The 18,333-nt window shown below is 45.9% G+C and overlaps 1 protein-coding gene across 6 annotated transcripts in view; it reads left to right on the forward strand.

Moving 5' to 3' along the window:
• Positions 1-18,333, forward strand: part of RAPGEF5 (Rap guanine nucleotide exchange factor 5) — a 328,587-nt gene that overhangs the window by 28,022 nt on the left and 282,232 nt on the right. For 4 of the 6 annotated variants that reach the window (XM_087860984.1, XM_087860979.1, XM_087860985.1 and 1 more), the window contains exons 2-3: positions 13,824-13,995; positions 15,142-15,256. The exons of the other annotated variants lie outside the window; for them this stretch is intronic. The gene's annotated coding sequence lies outside the window, so the exon portion shown is untranslated. The remainder of the gene's footprint in view (positions 1-13,823; positions 13,996-15,141; positions 15,257-18,333) is intronic. 6 annotated transcript variants of the gene reach the window in all.

An 18,333-nucleotide genomic window follows, 5' to 3' on the forward strand; every position in this document is an offset into this window, starting at 1 on the left:
AGGTTAGATTTCATCTTTAAGAAGTTCAAGAGGATAAGGGCACCTGGGAGGCTCAGGCGGTTAAGCATCTCTTGACCTCGGCTCAGGTCTTGATCTCAGAGTTGTGAGTTCAAGTCCTACATTGGGCTCCACACTGCGTGAAGAGCCTACTTGAAAAAAAAAAAAAAGTTCAAGGGGATATGTAATTTTCTCAATTGTTTTAGGAGATAAGTGAATAAATGAAGTTGTGATAAAACGTGAATGAATGCAGACCGATTACATGAATGGATGAATAAGTGAATGAATAAGAGAATCAGCGGTGAGGAGCCAGAAATCCTCTTTCCGGAACAAAATGCTTCCCTGCTCAGGTTCCGTTTCTCACCTTCTCCCCCTGCAGAAATGTGCATATGGCAAATGACAAGAACACATCATGCTCTCGACACTGGGGCCCCAGTTAGGAGCCAAGTCAGTCTGAGTCTTCCCCCCGTCTTTATCTGAGAGTAATCTATGGCTGGATGAACAGTTTACAATAATGCATTTTCTTAAGCCTTGTGTCTTGTCTTTATTTTCTCATCTGTAAAATGGATTCAGAAATTCCAAGTCAGTGGCAGCTGGAATATTCATTTTACCCTTTGGGGGGGAACAGCTATGGAGTAGTAGACCAACACTACCCTGCAGATGGAAGACCCCACTTGGTGTATTGGTTTTGCCAATCACTGGTTGCTTGACGTTTATCAAATGCCATTCTATCTCTGCACCTCAATTTCCTGGTCTGTAAAAAGCTGGTGTGGTAACGGTGAGCCTTAGCTGGGACTGTGTGTGTAAATGTGCTTTGTACACGGCAGCCCCTCAGTAAATGTTTGTCAAAGCTAGAGCTGAAGTACTAGACGGCAGTGAACTTTGGCTATGTCCACCTTTCCCTGCCCTAAGGGCCTCTAGCTACCCTCCCGTAAACTAAGCTAGTTGGCCGTCGAGGGTTCCACAGAGCCCCAGGTCTTGGTCACATATGGGACCTTCCATCCTAATGCAAGTACGTGGAACATTTGATTGTTGCATGCGGACGGCTCCTCCTTCACTCCCACAAATGCGGTCCGTGTAAGCTTCAGGCTCCAAACAGTGCACGCATCTGTCATTGCGTGGAAGAGACACTTGCAGCCCCTTCAACTTTAGAAGAATCGACTGATGTCATGTCAAGGATTTATTTGGGGTCCATAAAACCATTATGTATTCTAGAAAATACAAAACACAGGTGGCATTGCTTCAAGCCAGAGTGGTTACTGAATCTGCTCTCTTGTGTTTAGTACTAGCTGATGTTCACACCAACAGAATCACACACACATACACACACACACACACACACACACACACACAAAGTGATTTCTTTACACCAGTCGATGGCAGATCTCTGTCACTAAACTGGTGGTAGTTCATGGGGCATCTTATAAACAATGGGGATCAACTGACAAAGTGAAGAGCTTGTGCAAAGAATGTAATAATAAAAATGGAAGGTTCTGCCCATTACCCATCTGTCTCTTCAAAGGACAGTGACTGTGCTTGCCGTTGAATCAGGTTGGGCAGCATTTGAGCTGCCTCTACGCTCACACCACCAGTCTTTAAAATCCGATTGCTCACGGAGCTCTCCGTGCATTGAGCTAATAAGAAGGAGGATTTTAAAATGAGGTTTTTGATGCTCTCTGGGGAATATACCCTCAAGCCATATTTCTATAAAAATTAAGAATCTCATTCCAGACCCCAATTAAACGAAGGGAAATAACGATTGCAGAGAGGCACAGAGGAAAATCAAGTGCCTCCAGTGTGCTGGATGCTGGCTAAGTGCTCTCCTGGGTGATGTCTTTCCCCCCTTCGTGGGGGAAGGTGGCATCCCTTCCACATCCCAGGTGAAAACACCGACAGGGAGGTTAAATTTGGGACCAAGACTTGAGTCCTTGCCTCTCTGGAGTGAGGTCCACACTCTTCCGCCTTCACATCCTTGACTCTAACCCTGGGTCAAAAAAGTAGATGCGCAGAACACGAGGGCTGTGAAGGTGATAGAAACATCTCTATCCCAGACCCAGAGCAGTGGTTCTCAGTCTGGCTGCATGTCCGGATCCCCACTGCGCCAGGCTTCATGCTCCTGCCTTGTAAGAACTCTGTGGGAGCGGGGGTTTCTCCACCTTCACATCACCTGGGGATGTGTTGAAAGCCATGCCTGGGCCCTGCGCCCAGCGTTTCTGATTCCGTAAGTCTGGGGTTGGCCGGAGAATATGCATCACCAGGAAATATCCTGGTGCTGTTGATGCTTCTGGCCAGGGCCCTCACTCTGTGAACTACTGTCTTTGGACGGTGTTTCTCAAAATCAGGATTACTTATGGACTCAAATGCAGATTTTTGGACCCAGACTCAGACATAGAGGATTTAGTCTCAGGCGGCGGGCACCATGGTCTATCTTTTAGACAGGTGTTCCAGGTGATTCTTCAGTTCACTGAAGTGTGAAAACTGTCATCCAATGAATTTTTAAACACGTTCTCATCTCTTATACAGCCTGGCTTTTAAATTCTGTCTCATTTTGAATGACAGTTGCACAGAATTCCATGTACAACCAACCATTAGCTGCTGTTGTGACTTGCTTCTGGTAATTTTTAAAGATTTATTTATTAGTATGTTGTGAGTGGGGGAAGGGGCAGAGGGAGAGGGAGAGAGAGAGAGAGAAAATCTCAAGTAGACTCCCCCACCGCAAGCACGGAGCCCAACGTGGGGCTCGATCTCACCATCCTGAGATCATGACCTGAGCCAAAATGAAGAGCTCAACTGACCGAGCCACCGAGGTGCCCCACTTCTGGTTATTTAAAATGCCCATAAGGAAAACCAAAAAATGGAAATATTCACTAGTTTTTAATGTTGTTCGGTTTCTGCTTCATGGGGGGAAAGCGGCCTGATTTGTGGTTGTTTTGTGCTTCCTCACACAAGTGAAATCAGGAGGAGAAAAGCATTCTGTGAAGAGGCTCCTTTCCTTTCTTCCTGTCCCTCCCTCCCCATTTTACCCTCAGCTATTCAGTTCCATCAACCCCAATGGAAATGAGGGTCAGACTCTTGAGTTGAAAGGCGGTTGGCTGCTTGGAGCCTGGCTTCAGCGGGGAAGCTGGGTTACCACCCGGCTTCCTCAGAGCTGGAAAATGCTGGCGGAAAGTGCCCCTCGGAGGCTGAGGGCGGTGAGGAAGCCTGGCCCGGGAGGGGGGGGTGGCGGATGTGCCCTGAGGACATGCAGGTGCTTCCCCGGGCCCTGCCCCTCAGCTGCAGGCTCCCCAGGGAAGCCAGCCACCAAGACGAGTATTTATAGCCACCTTTGCTGGCTGGTTCCTGTCTGGCTCTCGAGCAAGCACCTGAGAGTCCCAGTGCCACTGGCTGACAAGGCCAGGGAAGGATTGGAAGGCTGAGGTGGAGATGGCCCCGCTGTCCTCCCTGAAGAGTTGAGAAATGAGTCCCCCTCTTCTGAAGTTACAGATACAATGGAATTTAACCGGCCTCGTGCCTCGGGGAGGTCTGTGCGGCCATCTGCAGAAGGGTGTGTTGTCGGTCTTGCTCACAAGAGCTCAGGAGGGCCCAGGGAGCGCCCTCAGCCCCTGCTCTGAACGCCAGCCCTGCTCAGAGGCCCTCGAATTCAGACCAGCTTTGCTTTCTAGATTCTTAAAGCAAACGTGTCAGCAGAAACAATTGCCCTTTTTTCTTTCGTGTTCTGTCAGGCCTTTGGGTTACAAAAGACAGATGTAACATAGGTCTCAGGGTCGCCGCCTCACCCTGAGTGGACAGCCCAGAATTCACTCAGGTGACAGAAAATGCACACTTTGGGGGGGGGGTCCAGTCATCAGTTTAGGGGGAAGGACGATGGGCTCCCCACTCATGCTGAAGAGGACTAGGGAGCCCATGAAATATCAGGTCTTACAGGGTACCCTCGGTACAGCACGCAGCTCGTCAGTGAAGTTTCTAAGTGAAATCGGTTAGGTCTCCAGGGGAAAACCAACAAAACAGCAACTGTTCGGAAACGGTTTCACTTCCTAACTTTCAGTGAGCCTGAGATCAAGACCTGTCACTCAGAGCCACAGGTGGAATCCTTGTCAGAGGCACAATCCCTCCCATTGTCCTGGAGGAGACCCTTGCTTCTCCCAGGGTGGCCGTGAGGGGCCGAAGCAGAGAGCCCTTAGTGGTGGTCTCTGGGGCTTATGGGCCATTTTCTCCATGAGCTTGACCAGTGTGTCTACAGTAGGAGTGGCCCCTGTGATCTTCTTGATGGCTGTTGATTTCAGACACCGCTTCCTGAAAGTGGAAGGGCATTTATATTTTAGTTTTTCATTTTATGAGGAAATAGATGAGAGTGGAATGACACGTAGTCAGAGGCCACTGAGGTCATTGTGGAGACCAGAGCCAGGCATACGAGAATACTGATGACTAGGGGTGGTCCTACACTTTCGAGTTGCCTTGCAGAGTGCAAAGGGCTTTCTAGACATTATCTCATGTAATTCTCACAACAACCCAGTGAGGTAGATGCAGCTACTCTCTCTCCTTTAGAGCAGAGGAAACTGAGTCCTGGAGAAGTGAAAGGACTTGATCCTTGTCATGGGCCAAGGATGGCAGAGCTGGGATTCAAACACCTACCTCCCCCAGAGTCCCGGCCCTACATCCTGGTCCTAAGAGCAGTCCTGCGTCATCAGGCGGGACCCACGGGCTCTGTGGCTGTTCTTCCCCAGGAGCTCCTCAGGCGGCAGGGCCTTCCGGCTTCCCTGCATCACGCAGGTGTCGGGGGCCCGGGGAAGTGGGACTCAGCCTGCATCCCTCTGAGAGCCAGTTTACAGGGCTGGCCTTGTGGGCTGGCCCAGGGCCCTGTGAAGCCTCCTTTGCCACATTCCTGCAGGCTTCCACGTGACCGTCCCCCTTCTACCTGGCTCCCACTGCTGGGCGGCAGCTTCTCGGGCCTAGCGCTTGTTCAGCTGCGGTGAAATTTGGGACACTGTCTAGAAACCAAATTCATGGTGGCACCAGTCAAATGGAGCGTTTTGCCTGACTCTTGGTTGGGGGTGGGGTGGGGGAGGGAGACGGAGCCGAAAGCAGACAAGGCGGCTGGTGATGCCAACCCCTAGACCATGCCGGGAGTTACCATGGATGTGCTGTCGCCCTCCTCTGCTAGCTGCGGGTAGCGGGGACTTTACCATGTGGGGCGCAGCCGCAGCAGAAGTGACAGTGCGTGGAACTGAGGATCTCTTCCTTCTATTGGGACGATCGTTTAGTGTGTTTTCGCATCAGGTGGAAGATACTGCTTTAAGTCTCTGCCACAGCCAGAGAGAGCTTTTCCTCCATGGGCTCCTGATGGCCTTCCATTTTCCACGTTTGCCTGAAAAAGATTGTCACTTGTGTCTTCTTTATTCACATGCTATGCCCGGGATCCAGCACAGTTCCTGGCACATAGTGGGCGCTTAACCAAAACCTATCAGAACAGTAGATCCAATGAATAAGGCATTGAACAAGTGAGTACATGAACATTAGTGGTGGGCCCTAGGTCCCTGAAGATAACCAGAGAACCGACACTAGGATCTTCTCTGGGTCTTATAAAAGGAGTGTCACTTGCAGAGATCTGGGGGAGTGTGTTCAGCTCCTCCAAGAAGCAGACGCCAGAATAGAATTGAGTCCAGGTGTATTGGGGAACCACCTGGGGAAAAAGGAAGAAGCAGGATCAGGTGAGGAAGGCCCTCCCCGCCCCCCCCCCCCCCGTGCAGATTTGCCGCTGCTGAAAGAATGGGGGGCATGAGCAGGATTTCAGAGCGCACTGGCTTCCACTGGGGAGTGCCCGAGGTGTAGGCAGCCTGTCAGCTAACCACAAGTTCCTTCTTCAAGTGAAATCTGGGTGCTGCCAGGCCACGGCTGAGAGGGGCTTCGAGTGGCAGGGTTATTTGGTGTGCCCGTGGTCTCTGCTTTTCCTTCTCCAAGCACTGTCTTCTCATCTTGTGTTTCTTCCATCTGAGCCCAGCTGTGTGCCTCCTTCATCTCTATACCTTCTTTCTTTCCGACAGCACCTCTGAGAGGCGAGGTGACCCAGGGCACCCTGGTCCTTTCTCAGCCTTCCACACTCTCTCTCCAACCAATTCCCAAATGTCTCAAACTCACCAACCCCATACCACACCGAACCATGCTCCCTTCCGTCAAAGTTTTCTTTCCCGAGGTTCCAACTGTCAAAGTCACCACCGGGTTCCAGCCCTCAAAGAGGCCCATCAGTCTAGCCTTCCTCTCTTGCCCTCACCCTCAGTACCTTTCCTGATGCCTCAGACACTCTACCATCCACCACTTCCAATCCCAGACGCTTGAGGAAGAGCTCCTCAAGACTTCCCCCCTTGCCCCGCAGGCTCCAGCTGCAGGCCAGGCCACCTCCGGGGCGGGGGGCGGTGCTGGATCCGAAATCCAGGGCTGACAGGACGGGGCCCACAGCATCCTGGTTTGAGCCAGGGAGGGCGTCTGGTTATCAGAGTCTGAGCAAACAACCAAAATCGAGAGGTCTCTGTTATCAGCAGGGGGGAAAGCATGTTTGTTTTCTTGACTCCTTGCATCCTGGCAGTTGGCGTGCTGAGTAAACAGTCCTGTTTACTTACAGTCATTCCTTTTCCCTTGAAAATTGCTGGTTATAACTCCAAACTTTCCAGCTGTGTTGTGAATATGGCGTTGTATGTTAGACACTTCCTCTTACGGTGATGTTTGTGCCCATCATGGTTACAATGATTGCCATTGCTTTGTTCCTGTTCATTTGTTCGTTCGTTCGTTCGTTCATTCATTCATTCATTCGTTCATCCATTCATTCATTTGGTTTTTATTCCACAGACATTTCCTGAGAGAAATGTTGTTAGTGACATGGGCTCTGCAGGAGGACTGCCTGGGCTCTGATCCCAGCTCTGTCACTGTGTAGGAGGTGGGGCCATAGAAGAATTACTTAACCTCCCCACCTCAGTTTTCTTGTCTGTAAATGGGGATAATTAGAATGCCCATCTCAGAGGCTAACAAGGATTAAATTAAACAGTGCCTGACACATGGTAAAGCAACTGAAGGGATTCCAAGTCAGTGACATCAAATGCTTGCTGTTCACATCAAACCAAGGCAGTTCCAGTGGAATGGGAAGGAATGATATGTAGTCATGAAGAAGACAGGTGTGAGCTACAGCTGGGGCAAGCTTAGGACTTAGCCAACCCGGCACACCTATGCCACGGGGGTGGTTAGAAGAATGGAAATTACATAGCTGTTGAAATTATTTATTGACTAACAAATTAGTTTCAGCCTAGTGGTAGAACTATAGATAATTTTCTTCAAAAATGAATATAGGGGCGCCTGGGTGGGTTACCCGGTTAAGCATCTGCCTTCAGCTCAGGTCATGATCTCAGGGTCCTGGGATTGAGCCCCGCATCAGACTCAGTGGGGAGTCTGCTTCTCCCTCTGTCTTTCCCCTCCCGACTCCACCCCCGCCCCCACCGCTCATGCTCTCTCTCTCAAATAGTTAAATAAATAAATAAAATCTTTTTTAAAAAAGAATCTAAAAACGAAATTCTTTTTAAAAAATAAAAAATAGTTATTCATATACATGATGCAAGATTTTTAATAAACTATTTTATATTAAGAAAATCAAGCAAATGTAATAATATTGTACATACATAAATCCACATACTTTAATCAGTTATTCAGTCGTATTTGTCTCTTCAGTAAAGTCCTTGGCATTTTTGAAGAAAGTATTCATGCCAATGTCTTTTTAATTTTAATTTTTAAAATAAAATTGCCACATCATTTACAGTTGCATTTTATGATTAATAATTTGAAATTGACCCTTCTCTGTGGACCAAAATGTTTTTAATTGAGAGGATACTCTACAGGTGGTGAATTTTTTTTTAAACATTTCATTTATTTACTTGAGAGAGAGCAAGAAAGGGAGAGAGAGAGAGAGAGCATGAGCAGAGGGGGGCTCCATCCCAGGACCTTGGGATCATGACCTGAGCAGAAGGCAGATGCTTAACTGACTGAGCCACCCAGCCCTGAGATTCTGAATTATTTAGAAAGCGCAGAGCAAGTGCGGATAGAGGACAGTCTTCATTCTAAGGTTTCAAATCAGAATATGTTAATATTTCAGCCCAAATAACTTCCCCATGTATGTCTTTTGCTGCCGTTCAGAGCATCTTTATTCAACAAATATTTTTACAAGGCATCAATTGCGAAATAATTCCTCACTATTTATGATTCTTTTGAATGCTTCACTGAAGTTAGATGTTGTTAAATTGCAGGCCTTTTCAGTTTCATTTTAGTACAGAATATAAATTGATCCTAATTAAAAATAGGAGCTTCATCAACAGATTTTTCTCACAAATCAAGATAGTTTATACTTCTGAGCTCCTAAGATTTAATTTCTTCATTTCCTTCATTCCTTGGGTAGAGACAATTTCAATCTGTCCCTGTTGTAAGCTTGTTTTAGATAATTACGATTCGTAAAAAGTTTTGCAACCTGAATTTTTTTGTGCTCCATCTATTGAATAATTTATTAAAATATTCCAATTGATTTTCATCACAATGCAACCAACATTTAAGGAATTATTTCAAAAGAATTCAGTAGTATTCCAGGACACGTAGGGTGATTTACAAAATAGTTATTATTCAAAGGCTCAAACATTTCTAAAACCAGATTGCTGATGGGCAACAGAGAAAGAAAAAAATGTACTGCCAAGCTGAAGTTTTTGTTGTTATTGTTGATGCATGGGGTTTTTTGAGAGGGGTGATCAGAAACTTAATACAAGCTCTGTCACAAGAATTTTGTACTTTTGTTACTTCATTCATATATAGAAACATTTGTAATTTTTGACAATGACAGTTTCTGTTTCCTTTGGTGGAATATCACAGTTGTTTGGATACAATCATGAATTATGTGCTCCACAACAATTTCCAAGTACATCCTGCTCTCTGGCTTTCTTAATTTGGTAAGAACATTATTTTTCCATGAGCCTAAGTTCCCCCAAAAAATTGTGTTCCTATTATTACCGTAGAAACATGTTTTATCTTCGGATATTGAACTTTTGAGCTGAATTTTTAACAGTATTCCCAACGATGTCAGATGTTTTCCCTGAGAATAGACTTCCAACATTTTACTTTGATTTCATGAATTGTAAGGAGAAGAAAATTCACACATCATTAGATTTAATTGATTATCTGAGGACCCTAATATAAAAAAGACTTTGAATCTCACCAGCACACTTTTTGTACATACAGATTTGGAATAAACAGGGGCAAAATTAATTGAGAAGAATAGTCATTTGATCAGAATGAAAAGTCATCCTTCCCAGAGTGATACGTCAACCCCCTCCTACAGCTGCATATGTGAAATTGTCATCCAGGAACACAGTCTTTTTAAAGTAGTTCTAACTTTTGAAATAGAGGCTGGAACTTTTTCAATAGATTTGTGTCAGGTTTTAATGTGGTCAGGAATGACACCAGAACCCAACAGTGGATGATAAATGTTATCCAAGATGGTATGCCCATTACATAGGCAGCAACTTTCTTAATACATGGAAACTCGGTCGTTTTTCATTTAACATGTACATTCTTTGTTCAGTTGCTGCTGAAAACATTGCTAAACCAAAAAAAAAAAAAGTATTAACAAAATAGTAAAATAAATGTAATTTTTAAAAAAGATTTTATTTATTTGACAGAGGGAGAGCGAGAGAGCACAAGCAGGGTGGAGGGGGGCATGGGCAGCAGAGGCCGAGGGAGAAGCAGACTCCCCGCTGAGCAGGGAGCCCGATACGGGACTTGATCCCAGGACCGCGGGATCATGACCTGAACCGAAGGAAGACACTTAACTGACTGAGCCATCCAGGTGCCCCAAAATAGATGTAATTTTATGCCATATTACAAATGAAAAACCTCTATAGCAAGAGCATTCAGATTACTCATTATACGTTATTGCAGGAGCTCTGAGTCTCCAGCTCCTGCATATTTTACACAAGCACCTCATGTCTAATTTCCCTTATTTTCCAGACTATGCTGACCAGAGTTTGGTGGCTTAGCGTATCTTCCAGGCCCCCGCACCGGCCAAGACACACCTGGCCGGCACACCGAAGGGCAGGCAGGAGCAGTGGTGCTGAATACATCTCCCCCGCCTTCCGAGACCAGGGCTTGCGGAAACAAATTTCACTGTGTCAGCAGCAAGTGCACTACCCACTGTCCCTGAAAGGGAGAGGTTAGTTATCACCTGTTCCAGGTTTCATCTAGAAAAACTCAGGAAAAGAAACAGGTTGTTGCCGGTCGTCTTCAGATTTAAGCACCATTTAAAGGCAGGACCCTGTTTCCTGCCGGTGCATCTTACATATCTGCAGACCAGACCATGGTAGAAGCTAGAAGCACAAGGTGGACCTCTACCAAACTCACCCCAGCGTATGTTAGTGCAATCATCACGGACAGTATTTTACAGAAATAAACATGTGGGACAAATGCTAGAAACTGCGTGGGATGCCAGGCATAAACTGGGACTGTTCCAGGGGAAGTAGGATGTATTATCACGCTGGCTATGAGTGAGGTAAGCAGGGAAAGGCATCCAACAGCAAGGGGGGGTCAGGGGAGCTTTCTTGGGACAGGGAGGATAAATCTTAAAAGATGGATTGGAAATTGCCAGGTAAAGTATGAAAAACAGTTAAAGAAAATTTAGCTCTGGGGGTACCTGGGGGTCTCAGTCATTTAAGTATCCAACTCTTGATTCTGGCTCAGGTCATGATCTCAGATTGGGGGGTCAAACCCCTCAAGCGAGGCTCCGCGCTCAACAGGAGTCTGCTTATCCCTCTCCCTCTGCTCCACCCCCTGCCCCGTACCCTCTCTCTCTCTCAAATGAATAAAATCTTTTTAAAAAATTAGCTGTGTAAGCCTTTTATTTGTCTCATTTAATCATCACAAAAACCCTATGGATGGCTATATTAGTCTGATTTCACATATGAAGAAATCAAGGCTTAGGAAGGTTAAAGAATTTTCTGGAAGTCCCCCACCTAGGACTTGACAAAGCTGGGATGTAAGCTGAGGTCTGTGACTCCAGCGCTGGTCATCCCTGGCAGGGCCACCAACGGTTCTGCCTGAACTACAGCTCAACACGAGAGACGGCAGGCACATTGCGAAACTGCCGGTCGTGTTGGCAAAAACCGGGGTGCGGCAGGTCTGACGAAGGCAGCTGCTGGAGGTGGGGGGGCCAGGCTGGCTTGAACTCTTCCTGGGCATTGCAGAGAGCTGGTGTCAAAGCTTTTCTCAGTGCAGACTCCCTGGTGACTGCAGGCTTCACGTGTCCGCGCCCTTCCTCTCCAGCCGCGGTGCTTGAGCTAGGCTCAGTTAGATGCATTCAGGGCTTTACTGAACACTGTCTTGCGTAGGGTCTCACTGCTCTGCCTGTGTTCATTTGTCTCCAGCGAAAACCTCAGCCTTTTCAAGGTGGAGGTTGATGGGACCGTAGATTTCTTAACCACCCCCAAGTGCCGAGCACATGGGAAGCATTTAGAAAAACATTTGTTGATGGAAGGAGGGTTGTCAATAGACAGTTTTGGGATTGCATTGAATTGATATCCCTAATATCTCAAATTTTAAGAAATTTTACTAAAGTTTGAAGGCGCTTTAATTTTGTTTTTTGACCCTCCCCAGCTTTGTGTTGCCTGTCCTCCCCCCTCCCCCTCCCCGGCCCAGACTAGCTCTGGTTTGTTCATGCCTGCTCCTTCCATTTTAGCCATCTCTCACTGCATTATGGTTGCACTTCCTACGCCCTTTCCTGCCCCATCTCAGTAACAGGCTCATTTTCTTCCCGACTTTCAAGGCCCAGTGGGTCCAGGTGGGCAGGCAGTTGACTCATTAATGCTTCATTGGCCATTCTCACTGGTGTGTTACTCGATTTTAATCTCAGTGGATTAACCTTCATGGGTTTTGGCACGCCTGGCCAGATCTAGAGAACCTGTGTTAGGTAACCTTGTAACCACCAGCCACAGGTGACTATTTAAATTTATATTAATTAAATTTCAAAATGCAGTTCCGCAGTCATATGTCAAGTATTCCACAGCCGCATGTGGCTCATGGCCATGCCATTGGACAGTGCAGATTTAGAGCCTTCCCGTCACTGCGGAAGGTTCTACTGGAACAAGGCAGTTGACTTGAGGTGAGAGTATTGAATACGTTAACAAATTCTGGGGCCAAACTGAACAATATGAAACAAAGTTTTGATACATGAGTCTTCTGGTTTATTTATTATTTAATATAATACTAGTAGGACTTCTAGGGATAGAATTCTCTGCAACGCTTCTATAACCATTTAAGCCTCTGTGACTTCTAATGAATCCGTGAGCTCTGTCAGAAGAGGGCATGTGTTTTATCTTTCTCCCAGGCTTGAATTTGTGTCTGGCAGAGAAAGTGCTCCAGGAATGATGAGAAGATGAATCAGTACATGCTTAAAAACATCATTTCATTTTCTCTATTGTTAACTATTGCCGTTAGGTGCACAAATCATATTCTGAAACGTACTGTTTTGTAACCGAGTCTTACTATTTTTGATGCTGTATATTCTGATAATATGAAAGAAGAAGTTCAAGAATGAACTTCTTTTGAATAAAATTCATTTGAATAAAAATATGAGAAATGTATATGGTTGGGGACACAGAAGGAAAAACTCCCTAGGGGACCCTCATGGGTTCAGTGGAGTCCTTCCACCGGGGGTGATGGGACCATCATTTGTCTTCCTTGTGGAATTGGCGGGAGCTGGCATGAGGCGTCATGGCTTTGGCCACAGGTGCTCTGCCTCTCAGGCAAGGAAGTCAGAACAGACCATGGCAAGTCAGCTTCCTGCCCTTGTCTTTCCCTGGAGGGGCCCTCTGCCAGAGCCCTGTGATGCTTATCTGGGCTCTGCAGATCTTTGGAATGAGGTCATCCAGGAAGTTGAATCCCTTTGATACAATTATCTCTGCATCCTTGGCCCTTTGTTCTCATGGAGAATGGCCGGTTACCCCGTGCTTCTTACGTGGTTGGAACAGCTGTGGTGAGGCGGGGTGCCAGGTGCTCGCCCCTGTGCGATGTGCATGTCCTTCCCCGGCTGTCAGGATGGGGTCCGATGGAGGTAGGTGGGCTCGCCCAGTAAAGCACAGTCATGAAATTACAAAGAAGTGAGAGGGTAAAAGAGAACCTTGTCTGTGGTGGGGAACCTCACACAAACCTACACACACACACACACACACACACACACACACACACACGTATACACACATGTATATTTATCATGACAAAGCCCAGCAGTTTTCCTCTTCAGTCCATCTTAGTTGACAACCAGTTAGACCAGTTGCAAGGGCTCATTCTTTCCTGAAGGTGTAGGGGTGGGTTACTTTCTGGAATAAGATTTCTCTGCAGTCCTGAGCCCATCTCTTCTCATTATTTAGTATACATTTTTCTATTCAGTGTGCGCAACTTGCAACATTTTCTACCCAGTAGGAATTCTCCTGTGTAGCAGACTCCCAACCCCATAATTGTACCCCCTTTCCTGTACAAAGCCTCCCTCCCCAAAACTAGTTTGGCCTGACCTCCCCAGTGCTGCTGTGAGCACAAGATTCCCTCCCCAGGGTCACAGTGAGCCCGCATGTGGAGGTGGCAGAAGGGTTGGCAATAATGAGGAGACACATGCCACTGTCCCTGAGGCCTGGGTCAAATAACCAGGAGGCTTGTGCATGTGCACTTCTCGTGGGATAACTCACTGATTTAGGCCCTGCTCCATTCTGAGAGTCCTTGTCCACTCACTCTCTCTCCCTGTTTTCCTGTGTTCTGTTTTCCAGTTGATGATTGAAATGCGCTATGAGCAGTCAGGCACCATTTTTGGCAGAAAGACCAGGTCTGAAGATCTTAGCATTGCTCTGCCTGAAGTGAGGCTCATGAAGCAACTGGAAGTCCTTTGCTTTCAGGGAACGACGAGAACATTTCTCTAGAAAGAAATAGGACTCCTATTGTGTGTGTATCTATTTTAAAATATTATTGATATTGTATGTAATTCATAGCAGAATAAAAGCTAGAATGGTAAACAGTCTGTTAGATACCAATGAGGGGCAGTTTTCTAGTTTCCCATCAGTGTGTGAGAGGGGGTGGTGACAAGGGCAGGAGCAGTGGGTAACAGAGGACATTTGCTGTGATCCATTCTTCCTTCCTCTTGGTAACGTTTTCCCAATCTTCACTCAGATATTGTACTAGTCAAGGTCCGAGAAGGAAACAGAAGTCAACCACAGCATTAATGAAGGGGCTAGTTACAGAGATGTAAGTGGGGTGCTGAGGGACTGGCAACAGCAGAGAGCTGGAGAGCCGTTCCACCTCGTGGCCTGAGGGAATGAAGGAGGGAACGGGCCCAGAGCCTGGCTAGAGCTGCAGCTGGAAGAGTGGGGGCCACCCAGCAGGAGTTGTCCCCAGAGAGGAACACAGCCTCTGCTGGAGACGCAGCAAGACAAGGAGCAGCTGGGAAAATAGTTACCTCCACCCTGTTCTCCTCCCACCTTCTCATCTCCTGTTGCTGTTCCCAGGATCAAATGCAACTAGAAACTAGAGAGCAAGACAGCTGGTATAATGCATTCTGACAAGTTGGCCCCTGAGGGTGTAGAACAGAGCAGAGAATGGATCTGGGGGCGAGGGTGAAATGGCAGAGGAACTGTGCCTCTTCTGCTAGCCTTGCATGCTCTGGGAGAGGAGACCATTCCAAAAACAGAGCCTAGACCCTCATTAGCTAATCCCCAACCAGAAAATTCCATCCCCCTAGCCATAGTGCTTAGTTCAGGACACACAACCCAATTCAGGCATATGAACCAAAAGAAAGATTTTCTAGAGACTTTTGGGGAAAAAAAGATGTCTCATTTCCCAGAGAGCTACTAGGAGAGAGATTTCTTCCCCTTCCTGCTAGACATAAGTGAAGAAACACATAGCCCCTAAAGCTGCTTCCAGCCAATTTGCAAACATGCAGGGAGTTAGCTTTAGGATGAAGCCACTACCCCAGAAGAGAAGATGAAAAGAAACCATATCTTTGGTGCCACCACTGGGCCACTGACATTCACCCTATTACTGTGGTTTTTAGTTACTGAACCAATACTGTCTTTATTATTTATGTCAACTTAGGTTGGAGTTTCTGTTACTTGTAACCAAAAGCATTTTATGAAAGCTGGCAGTATTGTGCCTGGAACCAGAAAACGCTTTCCTATTCGGTGCCTCCCAGAAGATGGAGCCCCAGAGGGTAAGACAAGCTTTGATGGGGTGAACTCTACTGTTTAAGTGATAGGGAGACTAAGAAGCGGACCAAGTCCAAAATGCCTCAGGAGAGGCAGAAGCTGAAATCAAGGAGTCAAGGGTTCTGTGTCCAATAAGACAAGACTGGGGAAAATGCAGGCCAAGAGCAAACGAGGAAGGCCGAGTCATGGTGGTGAGTGGATCTGTCTGACAGGCTGGAAAGGCCTGGGGCAGGTTGGACAGACAGTTTTGAATGAGGTCATCACATTGTTTACACGGAAGGACACAGCTTTCTCGAAGCTCCTTGAGAATGTTTGGCTGTTGAGGAAAACTGTGGTGCTGTGTTCTCAGCATTCTTCATCATGACTCTTTGTAAGCCTTTGGGCTCAGCCTGTGGTTTCAGTCAAAACCAAGCCAGCCATGGGGCAGAGGGAGGAGGACGAAGTTGTCCCCTGGCTGGCACTCACTTTGCTATAAGCAACAATACAAAATATTCTTTGACAACTTCTTCCTTGGTTAGAGATTTTAATAATTCCTGTCCTCGATCATACTTAAAGGTGTGCTCTCCAGGCAGTGCTGGTGGTGAATAAGAAGATAATGGTAATGGTACTAGTTACATTTATTGAGCACTTAATATATGCCTGGCTCTAAGCCAAGCACTTGATGTGCACTAATCAATTTCATCTTCACCACATTCTATGAGAAAATTACTATTATTTTTCCCAATGGGCATGTGAGGGAAATAAGTTACACAGGTTGAATTGTAAGTGATAGAAAAGATTCTAGTCATTTGGTTCACTCTCTTTAACAAACTTTGAAATAGCGCATATACATAGATGAATATAAATATATATGTATATGTGTATATATATATGTATATATTATAAAGAATAATGCAACAAACACCCATATGTCCACAACCACTTGGAGACATCCTGCTGTTGAAGGCGCGGTGTATCTGTTCTGTAACCGAGCCCCTCATATCCTCCGTCCTTCAGGCAAACCCTTGGCTGAATTTTGTTTTTAGCGTTCTTTTGTTTTTCTGAATGGTTTCACTACCTGTAGATCTGCCCAACCTATGTCAGGCCTTTTAAGCCCATCAGACACACTTGTGACCCTGAACAATATGCTGTTTAGATTTATGAGTTTTTGAACTTTGTAGAAAATGTATTATTCTGTATGTATTCTTCAGAAATACGCAACATGATGGGAGATTTGTCCGTGTTGACACAGGTAGCTCTGTTTATTCATTTTTCACGGAAACGTGGTATTCCTTTTTACGAATACACCATGTTTTACTTTTGTCATTGTGATTGTTGGACATTTGGGTCGGGGGTTCTTACTATTCAAATGTTGTCATTATGAACACTCCCATACTGTCTCTTGGCGCCCACAGGCAAGCGTTTCTCCAGGGTCTGAAGCTAGAGGGGGAGCATCTACTGTGGAGGTCTATGCAGCACTGAGTCCCCTGGATATTGACTAGTTATTGACCGAAGTGATTGCGTCAGGTGGCATGCCCACAAGCAGTACGGGAGGGTTCCGTGTGCGGCACAGTCTTGCTTACCTTTGGTACTCCACCTCTAATTACGTTCTGCAGTTTTCCTTGTTGAAGAAACCAGGTCATTTATTCCATATGCTTTCCCACAGTCTAGATTTTGCAATTACATCCCAGTATGTCAACCAACATGTTCCACTGAACCCTCTGTTTTCTGTAAATTGGTGGTAAGATCTACAGAACTGATCACATTTAGCTTTAATTTTCGGACAAGAATACTTCAGATAATGCGGTGGACTTCCATCTATCAGGAAGCATATAATATGGTTAACTCTTTCTTATGATGTTAACAACAGCCATTAATGATAACTGTCTAGATTCATTATTTAATTCTGGCATTAAAATATAAAAATTCTATCACCCCCACTTCATTTATTAGCTGGGATACTTCTATAAAGAGATCCTTTTCGAAGTGCCTGGGTGGCTCAGTTGGTTAAATGCCTGACTTTTGGTTTTAGCTCAGGTCATGATCTCAGGGGTCATGGGATTGAGCCCCAAGTCAGGCTTGCACTCAGAATGGAGTCTGCTTGAGATTCTTTCCCTCTGCCCCTCCCCCCACTCTCTCTCTCTAAAAGATAAATAAATAAATCTTAAAAAAAAAAAAAAAACATAAAGAGGGGCACCTGGTGGCTCAGTCGGTTAAGAGTCTGATTCTTGATTTCGGCTCAGGTCATGATCTCATGGTTGTGAGCTTAAGCCCCACGCTCTGTACTCAGCATGGAGTCTGCTTAAGATTCTCTCTCTCTCTCTCTCTGCCTCCCCTTGTGCTCTCTCTGTCTCAAAATAAATACATAAAATCTTAAAAAAATAAAAGTAATCCTTTTCCTCGTCAACCATTTGGTATCCTAAGATACAGTTTGTAAACAGATTCAGTTGTCCTGTTGCTTTCCCCTTATTTACTAGTTTTCAAAATAACAAATTGGTTTCCAAAAACTTCTAGATATGACCAGTGAATTTTTAAAATTATTATCTACCACATTTGAAATATATTTAATATTTCAGTCCCTTGCAGCTCTTAAACTTATTGGCACTCAACTGTCCCATCTCTGGCCAGGGCGAGTCTCTCTGTAAGTTGGTCTGTATGTCTTTTTGTACTGTATGTCATCGGTAACACTCTTCAGCAGCTTCCTAATTTTCTGGTATGACAAGAAATGCCAGATTCATTTCATACATTTTATGTCATGCACCTGGAATCAACAGTCTTTCCAGAATCCTGGAAAAAGGTATTAGAAGTGACAATCTAGGGGCACCTGGGTGGCACAGTGGTTAAGCGTCTGCCTTCGGCTCAGGGTGTGATCCCGGCGTTATGGGATCGAGCCCCACGTCAGGCTCCTCCGCTATGAGCCTGCTTCTTCCTCTCCCACTCCCCCTACTTGTGTTCCCTCTCTTGCTGGCTGTCTCTATCTCTGTCAAATAAATAAATAAAATCTTTAAAAAAAAAAAAAAGAACTGACAATCTAGGTGCTAGGGGTTGTTATTTGCTTATTGTTAAAGATTATTTATTGTTCTTGGGTTGGTCATTGCCTACC

The sequence above is a fragment of the Ursus americanus genome, chromosome 3 (assembly GCF_024610735.1).
Source record: "Ursus americanus isolate L20-20 chromosome 3, mUrsAme1.1.p, whole genome shotgun sequence".
NCBI lineage: Eukaryota > Metazoa > Chordata > Mammalia > Carnivora > Ursidae > Ursus > Ursus americanus.